A 12,579-nucleotide genomic window follows, 5' to 3' on the forward strand; every position below is an offset into this window, starting at 1 on the left:
TTCAGTTTATTTCCACAAAAATAAAAAATAAAAACAGACCAAGTTATTTTTTTTTTTCTGTGGCTATAGATGTATGTAGACAAAAATCATGGTTCTGTTTGGATCCATTTGAAAAACTGACAGATGTATCCAAACTAAACATCCATGTGAAAGGTCATTAGTTCTTTTTTAACTGGGGTTAATGAAGCCACATGGGAAGGTTCCTGGATATCTGGAACACATTACCTCCCAAAGACATGTTTGAGAGCCAGTGCTTTAGAGAATAAAATATTTACAACATAAAAGTATTGTCTCAGTGTAAATACCAATCATTGTCATATATACAAAGGCATTTTGACTACCTCATTAACCTACCAGTATATCTTTGGATAGGGGGAGTAAAATGGAGATTTTCACAAATGGCCACAAAATATTTCAAGACAACAGTACAGTGAATATTTAGGAAACATAGTTAAACATAGTTAAACCTGGAATTTTCTCATACAGAAGCATACTAGGCAAGTTAAAAAGCATGTTGTTTTAAAATGCAGAACTGTTAAAATGGCTAGATAAAAAAAAAAAAAACTTTAAATCTTCCTAATCTATTATCTTGCTGTGATCTGTCCTTTAACAGAAAATACCTGTTGATCCTGCTGTTGATTCACTTTTTCAGTAATATGTAAGTGCACAGACTATCTCCTACTCTGCTTGCTTTTAGACGATCCCTGAAAACACTTCTCTTTAGAGAAGCCTATCCGGCCCCCACCTAACAGTACATTTACTTTCCCCATCAGATCACCTCCCACAGCTATTACCTTTTGTATCACTTGACCCTCCCTCCTAGATTGTAAGTTCTTACGAGCAGGGCTCTCAGATTCCTCCTGTATTGAATTGAATTGTATTGTAACTGTACTGTCTGCCTTCGTTGTAAAGCGCTGCACAAACTGTTGGCACTATATAAATCCTGTATAATAAGAATAAGAATACACAGTGTGGCGGTTTGCTTTAAAATCGTGCAGAAATCTAAAGAAGTGAAGTAGCAGAGTGTGGGAGTATGCATAGTAGGGCTGTTGAAAATAATCGTAGCATCGATGCGTCACGATTTGACCATACACGATGTGGCATCGATGCTACGACAGAAATAATCGATGTTCAGATGACGTCACCCTCGTGCCACGCTATGCCCCGCCTCTGAGACCAAATGGAGCCGAAAGCCGCTGAAGAGCCATGGGAGTAAGCCGCGCTGGTTTCTCCCGCCTCCTGCTGATGTCATCCCCTGCTGCCCTGCGTCGCGGAGTGAGGCCGTGAGGAGCCACGCTGTGCGCACGTTGACGGGGACATGGAGCGCCGGGGCTGGAGATTGTGGTGGCTGGAGCTTTCCGTGCTGGAGCTGCTGCTGATGAGAGTGGCGGTGGCCAGCTTGTGGAGCACGGAACTCCGAGGAGGAGAGTGGAGCCATCAGTGCTTTTGGTTCTGGAGGGGTTTGGGGCACCCACGGCATATCCAGCCAGAGGTGTGACGGATGAGGCAGAGCCGCAGGAGAGCGGTAGAGCCAGGTGAGGTGGCCGCGGGGAGGACACCGAGGAGACTGGACGTGGTAAGGGAGGTGCCAGACTGTCCTATCCAAGCTGACCAATACCCCACCCCCCTCACCACTAACCTGTCACCATGTAATGCTGTTTCATTACTATAGCGCTCCCCTGCCAGTGTCACCACGAACCAATTCCCATCCTTCTCGATCAGCATCCACACAGTCCTCTGCCCCCCCACCTCTACTCAGCGAGCATGCATATAGGGCAATAGTACAAAAAATGGTGTGCAGTGCTTTGCGGTGATAAATGTACAAAAGAGTCTTATTAAGTAGTGAACAAATATAGTCCTGAAATATATATGTGATCTGATTAAAATAAATCTTTTGTGTATTCAAAGTAATTCCAGTGCTGAATGTGCTCTGCTGTGTTCAAATCATTCACCAGAAATCAGGAATGATTTGAATACAGCAGAGCACACTCAGCACTGGAATTACTTGAATACACAAAATATTTATTTTAATCAGATCACAGATTATATATCTATACTATATATAATATATATAGTATAGATATATAATCTCACAAAAGTGAGTACACCCCTCAGTCACATTTTTGTAAATATTTCATTATATCTTTTTCATGTGACAACACTGAAGAAATGATACTTTGCTACAATGTGAAGTAGTGAGTGTACAGCTTATATAACAGTGTAAATTTGCTGTCCCCTCGAAATAACTCAACACACAGCCATTAAACACTTCCAGACCACTGCACGCCGATATATACGTCCTGACTTTGAAGGAGGATATCGTTGTTATGGCATCCTGGTATCCTCTTGTTTGGACTGGCGGTCCGCTTCAAGATAAAAGTGGTCTCTGCGGCAGATTCAACACAAGATCACTTTTATCAGCGACGGGAGAGGGGCCCCGCCTCCTGCTGTGCTCTGGTGCCCTCCGGAGCCTTCAGCAGAGGCGATCGGATGCTTTCACTAGCTGGGCATGGAGACGAATGAGGGGAAGATGGATAATAACAGTTTTTAACTGCTAAGTAACAATAGTGTTTCCTGTACTGGAAATGCCTGTTTACACCCCTTACGTGCCCAGCGCTCAGACTCCTTCTCTGATCACTGCAACTGAGAGTGTCTGTGTCATAAAGCCTCAATTGGAACCTGATACACGGTATTACGGTGCCACGTGACCTCGCGGACACGCCCCTCAGCGTCCTCCATCAATACCCGCCCCTCTCCTTGAATATGCCTAATATTCACGTGCGCGAGCGGCATGTGGCTCTGCCATTGCAGACCCGAATGGAGGAGGTGATGCTGCCGTTTCCTTTGCCACCGGCCTATTTGCCTGTAATACCAGGCTGGGGACCAGTATGTAAACAATGTATGTAATATATATCTATATATGTGGACGCACCTCTGCAAGAGGAGAGGGGAGAGGGGGGCAGGGGGGTTCTGTCAGCAGTTTTTTTTTTTTTTTTTTTAAACTACAGAGGCACAGGGAATCCCAATGCTGCTAGGCGGAAGTGCTACTAAGCTTAAAATCGTGTAGACACGGGGGCCATGGTTAGGGAAAAAAATGTTTGACCTTCTCAGCTGCGCCAACCTTCTAGCCACCGAAGTATATATACATATTTGTTTTAGCAACTGCTGTATTTTACTTAAGTCCCTTAAAAGAGGATTATTAACTAAGAACCCCCTCTGCTGGGATCACACATTCTATATAGCCTGGAGACAGAGCTGCTGTAAAACATTGTACCTAGGTTGTGTAAATTACTCCATATAGGGGAGACATTTTAAAAGACATACAAGGTTATGGAAGGAAAAAGCATTAGCTTCTTTCCTTACCTTGTCCTCGCTGCAGGATACTGCTGTAAACAGATCCAAACTTCACCCATCACGGCAGGCTGCGTTGTAAACCTTCAAAGACTGGGTCCCTTTTAATAGGGATTCCACTCCTTTGGACCTGTATAGCACCCCTCAGGAACAGTTTTAGGTAATGTAGCAAGACCAAAAAGAGTCCTGGTTCCTAGGGTCCAGCTCTCAAAGAGAAGCTTACAGGCAAAACCTTGTTCTTGTCTGCGAGGCCCGGGTACCATCCTATGGCCTCAGGGGCGAGGATGGATCCGGCTGTGGAGGTTTTTAAATCCATCATGGATCCCTCTAGGAGCTCCTCAGAGCACATCTTCACTCGTGACCAACACCTTTAGACACTGGCGAAAAAACTGAGGTACTCCTGGAAGGAGGAGGGGTTATATAGGGGAGTCAACTTCCTGTATTGGTTATACCAGTGTCAACACCTGAAGGTAGGCCCATAACCCACTAAGTAAATACTTAAGGCTCTGTGTCCTATGATGTACGATAAAGAAAAGTGTGCTTGTAAGACCGCTGCACAAATACGGTGTGACAAAAAGGATTGCAACGACCGCCATTTTATTCTCTATGGTGTTAGAAAAACAATGTATAATGTTTGGGGGTTCTAAGTAATTTTCTACCCTAATGGTATGTGTGTGATGGAAAAATCTGGACAGCCGCACTCCGGATTGGAAAAGTGAAAAATAAAATCCTCTTTATTGAAAAAGTAATAACATGATTAAAATCCGTACATGGCTTTGTTGGGATAATGCAGCATAACCGCTAACGCGTTTCACGCTCCCATAGAGCGCTTACTCATAGCTGGTTTGTACAAAAGTGATCACAACTTATATACACATAATTTGTCTACCACATGACTACATATTGATTATCTGATTCTAAACAGCTGGTCGTTAGTCTGTGTGGGATTTTTTTGGCATAGATGTAATTGGATGTGCATCCTATAGTGGAATCACTAATGAAGACATGAATGTATAAATGAAATGTGTTCATGTTGAGAAATGTCAACATATATGAATGATAAAAATTTTTTTCAAGGTTTTCGAAAAAACATTTTTGTTGTTTTCCAAAATCACAAGAATGAGATGAGTGCTGGAATTTGACGTTCAAACGTATAAATTATCATACGGATAGGCGCAAGTATGGGCAAACTATGTGAACTGGTGGTTGCGGTATAATGTAAATGGTGTATAGAGTGAAAATTGGGTCTATATGCAGAGTGAAAATTGGGTCTATATGCATATAGACCCAATTTTCACTCTATACACCATTTACATTATACCGCAACCACCAGTTCACATAGTTTGCCCATACTTGCGCCTATCCGTATGATAATTTATACGTTTGAACGTCAAATTCCAGCACTCATCTCATTCTTGTGATTTTGGAAAACAACAAATATGTTTTTTCGAAAACCTTGAAAAAAATTTTTATCATTCATATATGTTGACATTTCTCAACATGAACACATTTCATTTATACATTCATGTCTTCATTAGTGATTCCACTATAGGATGCACATCCAATTACATCTATGCCAAAAAAATCCCACACAGACTAACGACCAGCTGTTTAGAATCAGATAATCAATATGTAGTCATGTGGTAGACAAATTATGTGTATATAAGTTGTGATCACTTTTGTACAAACCAGCTATGAGTAAGCGCTCTATGGGAGCGTGAAACGCGTTAGCGGTTATGCTGCATTATCCCAACAAAGCCATGTACGGATTTTAATCATGTTATTACTTTTTCAATAAAGAGGATTTTATTTTTCACTTTTCCAATCCGGAGTGCGGCTGTCCAGATTTTTCCATCACACACATACCATTGGAATAGCAATTGCTGGCACCTGGGGCTCTCACAATCATCCACACAGCGGAGGACGGGAAGCTTGAACCCGGTCACCTAGAGCGGTGGTAACTATCTAATTTTCTACCCTGTTTCCCCGAAAATAAGACCTAGCGTGATTGTCAGGGATGGCTGCAATATAAGCCCTACCCCCCAAATAAGCCCTACCCTGTTTCCCCGAAAATAAGCCCTACCCTGAAAATAAGACCTACAAGGACTTTAACTAGGGCTTATTTGGGGGGTAGGGCTTATATTTCAGCTATCACCGACAATCACGCTAGGTCTTATTTTTGGGGAAACAGGGTAGCAAAAAAAATTTTTTTAACCTGTAAACAATACATCTAAAAAAGAGGCTCGGTCCTTAAGTGGTTAATGTCTAAATCGCTGGCAACAAGGTGACATGCTTGGCCAGTCCATCACCTTTACCCTCAGCTTCTTTAGCAAGGCAGTGGTTGTCTTTGAGGTGTGTTCGGGGTCGTATGTCTGCAGTCTCTAACAATCTCTTGTAGTAGGTCTGCAGTCTCTGACCATCTCCAGCATCATAAAAGCCAATTATTCTGCGCTTAGGGAAAAGGAACTGCAGCCCCCCAGCAAAGAACATCACCTCAGTGAAGTTAAAAAAAAAGGAAATCCTATTACAGGGGAATTGGCGCTGTTCAAGAGTGATCAAAATATATTAAATAAGAAATAAATAATAAAATAAAAAATCTAAGAAATACAGTATAAAAATAATTATTCTCTGAGTAATAAATCTAAACCAAACACACTAATGTGCGATAAAGTGCAAAGTGCTAGAAAAATATGTTATCTGAAATATATAAGGAATAAATAAAATTCATAAACAATAAATAACAGTGATATTAGTAACACCAAATAACGTGCTGAGTAGCTAGATAGCTAAAAAAGCTAATTAAAATTGAACAATGTCCTCAAGAGAATCCACAGCAGTCCACAGTGAAAGAATAGCAAAAATTAATATATAAAATAAAAACGAAATATGGTGTGGAAAAATATATGTATAAAAATGATGATAATTTTTTTTTTTGACTGAATAAGTGTGTGTATATATATATATAGCTAAATGCTGAAAAATATGTATAGTCTGTAAAAAATTTCAGTACATAAATCCAAAAATAGTAGTGTAATGATTCATCAGTGCTCCCCACCTTCATCTGTAACCCCACTCGTGCCCGCACTCACCAAAGCGCCTAACCCCTGCAGGGGTAACAGGCGTGTAGGCTAGGATCCAGCAGCGGTATTCCCTTGTAGTAGATAGCCCTTCACACGGGTGCCGTAATCTTCCCCTTTACCACGGAAATCCTCCTTCTCTGCTGCCAATTTCAGCAATGTCTTCTCACTACTTCCTACCTACCACATGGAACTTCCTATCTGTACTTGACACTGTGTTATTATTTATTTCTTTTTTAATATATTTTGATCACTCTTAAACAGCGCCAATTCCCCTGTAATAGGATTTCCATCTCCTGTGTCATGTCTGCAGTCTCTGACCAATCTCTGACAATCTCCTGTAGTATGTCTGCAGTCTCTGACCATCTCCTGTAGTAGGTCTGCAGTCTCTGACCATCTTCTGTAGTAGGTCTGCAGTCTCTGACCATCTCCTGTAGGTCTGCAGTCTCTGACCATCTTCTGTATCATGTCAACAGTCTTTGACCATCTTCTGTGTCATGTCTGCAGTCTCTTGCCATCTCCTGTAGTCATTTGGGCAGTCTGGAGTTCCTCTTTAAGTTGTCTGCTGTGTTTATACTTTGCTACATGCAGGGAGTGTTGTCTTTTTTTTTAAAGAACAGATAAAATTTAAAAAAAAATTGAGTTCTTCTGACTGCTTGAATTTTTTGGATGAAAACCGTGCGCAGTAATCGTGATGCATCGCATAATCAAACAGAATTGAATCGTTGACAGCATAATCATAATCAAATGGAATCGTGAGGAAAGTGACGATGCGCACCCCTAACGCATAGGTGCAGTAGCGCACCACAATGTGGTTGTGCTCATATGTGTTCGGAGTGCAAGTCAATGCAGCAAATGTGGGTGTGTTTTAGTGCAGTGGCTGAGTGCAGGAGTAAATGTTGGTGCAGTGACAGAGGGTGTGGGAATGCGGGCTGATGTAGTGGTGCACATCGGTGTGAGATTGCCCTTCTGTGTAGTTGTGGAGAGTGCAGGAGTGTGTGTCAGTGCAGTGGCAAGGAATACAGGTCAGTGTAGTAGTGGACAGTATGCACTGGTGCAGGAGTTTGTGCAAGATATTAGCAGCATGGAAGTGATTGTAGTTTGGAGGAGGGAAGGTTGTAAGATTGCCAAAAGGGATATATTCCATGGAGGGATACATTGCCAGAAGTGATATGCTGTGCCATGATCAGAGCAGTGTGTGAATGAAGATAAGTAGTAGGGAGGATTTTGCTCAGGGATGTGCTTTCAATGGTGGATGAATAAAAATGGGGAGAAGATACACCATGTGAGCTAGGAAGGGGGGCAGTAGATCAAGAAGCTTGAAGTGGCTTGAAATGTGTACTGAGCAGGTGAGGGTGATTACAACAGATGTGTAAGTGGCCAGCAGACACAGGGTGGACAGCTGTCCCCTGCTCCATGGAGACCACCTGTGCATCTGCTCCCTTCATACCTCTGATTATTATGGCATCTGATCAGAATGAGGAAGACTTCTGTCTGTATATCTCTGCATTGGTCATGTGACATAGAATGGCTGAGAAGACTGAATGGGGTGGAGCCTTGTAAGTCAGTGTCCCCGACAGCCCCTGTGTTGATCAGAGATCTGTATGTTGTAGAAGGGGTAAGTACACCTGGTACAGGTGGGGTAATTGCTAGCAGCGCAGGAGATTGGTGGTGGATACATGAGGTGTTGAGGAATCGGAGCAGCTTGGCCAAAAGGAAAATTCTGGGTGAGGTCACAACCCTGGATGCCATGAGAAAAGTGATCTCACCACACACTGGGACTACCAGGAAGTCTTGGGCAGAGATCCGCCTGCACTATGGGTGTCGATAGGGCAGGCACTGCTATGCGGGACTCTCTGCACACCCTTGAGTCATTTCACCCCCAGCTATGCAGAGACTCCAATATAGTGGCAAAATGCTCTTTCAGGTAAAGAGTAGTGGCATTGATGCAAGGGACTTCCTAGGCCCCTCCTCAGTTCATAGGTGTCATATAACACAGTCAAGGTGAAGCATGGGAGGTCTGCCCAACAGTCTATGCCGACGCTGTTTGAATCTAAGGTTCGGTGGAGAGGAGGTATTGAATTTTTTTGCCAAGGGTTGGTCCTGGTGAGGGGGTTACTTTTTGCTGAAGGGTCATAGTTATTGCTAGGGGGAATAGCTATACCAGGAGGAGATGTTTATTGCTGGTGGGAGGGTTGTGTTTATGCTGGGGGTGTGTGGATATTTAATGATGTTTGTGCTACTCTACGTAATCCTGTATAATGTATTGTGCTTTGATATTAGTGAAGGTATGGTAAAGGTGTGTTTAGCTGTCGTTTGCCTGTATCTGATCCTCTGTATACTGACACTGCCTTTTTTATTAACCCCATTTCCACCTGCTGACCCTTTGCCTGCATAATAACCATGCCCCTGCCTGCTGCCTGAACTGGCCTGTTTATTAGTTATTTTTCTGCCTGCTGTCTGAACTGGTATTTTGCCTGTATACTTATCATGTCTCTGCCTGTCACCTGAACTGACCCTGGCCTGGTAATCAACCATGTTTCTGTCTGCTGCTTGGACTGATCCTTTGGCTGCATAATAGCCATGTCTTTGCCTGCTGCCTGAACTGACCCAGGCCTATTAATTGACCATGTTTCTGCTTGTCCCCTTGACCAATTGTTTACCTGCATACTGGCCACATCTCTGCCAAGAGGCCTGAACTAACCCTAGTCTGCTTATTGACCATGTTTCTGCCTGCCTCCTGGACTGATACCTTGTCTGCATACTTACATCATCTCTGCTGACCCTGACCTGGTAATTGACCTAGTTTCTGTTTGCCACCTCGAGTGATACTTTGACTATTTACTGAACACACCTATGCCTTCTGCCTGTTCTGACCCTGGCCTATTTATCAACCACATTTCTGCCTGCCACCTGGCCCAATTCTTTACCTGTTTGCCAGCCATAACGTTGCCTGCCACCTGTACTGACCCATCTGCACATCCCACTTACTACATTCCTGCGAGGCACCAGTCCCAACCATTCTCTGCAGACATTCTACTGCTGGAACCACAGGTTCTCCTTTGTGTATCCTTTGTTCCTCTTGTACTTCCTGGCCAGTGAACATAGCATTGTGCTATGGGGGAAGCCATATACCAGTAAGTTAGGCCTGCTTTGCTTTTAGGAACAGGGACTACTATAAACAAAGCTATTATCCCTGACAACGCATGCAAGGACAAGCAGTAAAGTACACTGTTTTTGATACAATGTTGGTTGCTTTTTGTGATATATACAAAAAACACTGTTAGGTACATAATCACACCAAACACTGAAAAGGTCTCACATGTGGTATCTTCATACTCAAGACCTGTAGCAGAATGTGTTTTGGGATGTAATCCTAAGAAAACCCAAGCTGTGTATGGAAAATCTTAATAAATTGACAACTTTATGTAAATAAATAATTGTAATTTTCCTTCCGCATTTTCCAAAAATGTGTGGCAAAATAATGAAGTTTTAAAAAGACTCATTCTGCCTCTAAGAAAATGCCTTTGGATGTTTGCTTTCCAAATTATGGTCATTTTGTGGGTGTTTCCACTGTACTGGTGCCCCAGGCCACCAAAAATGTGAAAGGTAGTCAGAAAATTTGTAATTTTTGCCCCCAGAAAATTTGTTTTCTATATTTTCCAAAAAAAGTGGAAAAAAATATAATTTACAAAAACTCCCCGTGCCTCTTTCTAAATACCTTGGACTGAACCCGGTTAAAATGATTTGCCCCCCCAATTGCTATACATTGTACATAACTCACCAGTATGAATTCCACAGAAATGGTTTAAAAAGATTGGTTCTCTCTTCAGAACCTTATTTTGGAAAAGGAAACAACCCAGGATTTGTTTACCCAGCCTCCAGCTACCCAAGGATGAGGGGGGCTTGGCTGTTCTCTCTGCTATAATTTACTTTTTAGTGGTCCAGTTACAACATTTTTCCAGCTGGGGATTATTGATGTTAATGATCCCATCCAAGTGGTTTTGTTAGCCAGATCCAATAAGTATCACTTAATGGCTCAACTGGAGGCAGGAGGGTTCTGGGAATTTCTTCAGTTCCCTACCTTGATCCTTATGGCTAAAGTCTGGGGCGTAATGAAGAGAATCATGGGATATGCTGGCATATCTAGTTATCATCCCATATGGAAGAAAGGTAGGCTTGTAGAGTTCGGGAAATTGTAGGGCTTTTCAGAATGGTACTCCCAAGGCATACAGTTTATTTACCTAATTGTACAGGAACAAACACCTGAAATCCTTTCAGGAAATACAAACTGAATTTGGTAACCCATCTACCCATTTTTTTCAATACCTCTAACTTTGACAAACCCTTTCAGTGCAGGCCAAGCTTACTCCCATTAGAGAAATCAATACTCCCCTTATAAACCAATTAGCTACTACAACTGATAAGAAGGCAGAGGGAGGAGTCTAGTAATGGCACCGGTTAGGTGTATTCCGTAGGAGCTCCTGGTCTCCAATCCCATCCAAACGGAGTGATAATTTTCCTCTACTCCTCGTCTCCCCAATCACAGCCTCGTTACAGCCTGTTGGTATTCTGGACTTACGAGGCTGTACCTGGGGTGAGTGATTCCTGGTGGGGCTGGCACGGTGGTGGATGAGGGAGAACGCCGCCTTTTCACCTGCGGTGCCCGGATATCTGTCCCTACTATTGCGGGGGCGCCTCTCGGTCCTAGTGCGGCGGTGTGGAGACGGAGGAAGGCGAGGACGTGGGACATCCGTGGAGGTCGTGGAGTCTGGTGCTCGGGTCCAGAGCAGCCTCCCCTTCTTCCTCCTTGTCGGCAGGTGAGTGGAGAATGGGGATACCCGGTGGGACTTGGAGACAGTTAAGGTGGCAGAGACATCTTGAAGTTCAGGAGCCGGCCCACTGAGGGCGGGTGAAGGCCGAATTATAGCCAAGCAGAGACGAGTAAGGCCGAGGGGTGGATGGTTCGTTAAGCGCCAGCAGCACTGAGTAACTGTGAACCCGGGGGATCTAGGGATTAGGGATAAGGTTCCCCCTCCTCAAAAAAATTCTTTTTTTTTTTTTACTATTCTCATTTTCTTGGCTACACCTGATTATAGCTGTATTAAAGCCTAATAAACAAACAATAAAATTCATACTACAATAGCAATGTTACATATAATTGATAATGAACCAGCAGTACATTCCAACGTATCTGTATATTATTGTCAACCAATATAATTTAATTGATAATTTAAACAAATCAAACCCAAAGTAGAATTATGATTATTGTGGCATAGCATCCAGTAGTCAAAAGTTTGACGCATCTTGTGGATCGTTTCCACTCATCAGGAGCAGCTATACATTGGGGGTACCTATGATAAACAATGAGTTAATAATCAATGCTAATTGATTATAGTAGGAAGAGAGGGAACATATGCCAGTGGTAATAACAACTCTTAAAGAAAATATAAATAACACTGCGCTAACCCAATATGAAAAGCAGCTACATAAAATATGACCCATATTGTAAACAGAAGTAAAAGTGAAATGCAGCGCTAAAAATGATAACCAATGGTAAAAGGCACATCACACATGGTGACCATTACCAATATATACATAGCTGAAACACATGAAGCATAATACCAAAAAATGGAATATTAGACGGGATATAGTAAAGTCCCAATGTATGGCTATGAATCTGATACAAGAGAGTCCCAAACATAGGCTAAATACGAATGTTGGACTGATGTAGAAATCTTCTCTTGTATATCATGGGAAGTGAATAGATGCAATACGCTTACCAGCAGGAGTGGATTCGGATGCCGGTGACACCGAATCAAACAGGCTCTGAGATCCTTAATGGACGATGGTTGGTCCTGGAAATCCCGAATCTCGAGGGGGATCTATCCTGTATGGTCCACGTCACGACTGTCCGTTCAGAAGCCCGAGGGGGAATTCTCCGCCACAAACAAGTCTCCAGAGCATGGATGGTTCCCAAAAAGATAGATAGGACGCCAATAGTGCAGATCAAATTACGTATTTTATTGGATATAACCAATAATCAACAAACGATATAAAAACGTGATCACGTGTAAAACAATAAAATCAAGTGTAGGAAAGAGTAAGGCTCACCCTGATCTTAGGCCTTTTTTGAGGTTCTGATCAATAT

General features: G+C 42.7%; 1 protein-coding gene across 3 annotated transcripts in view; it reads right to left on the minus strand.

The window, feature by feature from the left end:
* Positions 1–12,579, minus strand: part of L1CAM (L1 cell adhesion molecule) — a 1,396,060-nt gene that overhangs the window by 767,322 nt on the left and 616,159 nt on the right. The window lies entirely within an intron of this gene.

The sequence above is a fragment of the Aquarana catesbeiana genome, linkage group LG09 (assembly GCF_042186555.1).
Source record: "Aquarana catesbeiana isolate 2022-GZ linkage group LG09, ASM4218655v1, whole genome shotgun sequence".
In the NCBI taxonomy this organism is placed as follows: Eukaryota; Metazoa; Chordata; class Amphibia; order Anura; family Ranidae; genus Aquarana; species Aquarana catesbeiana.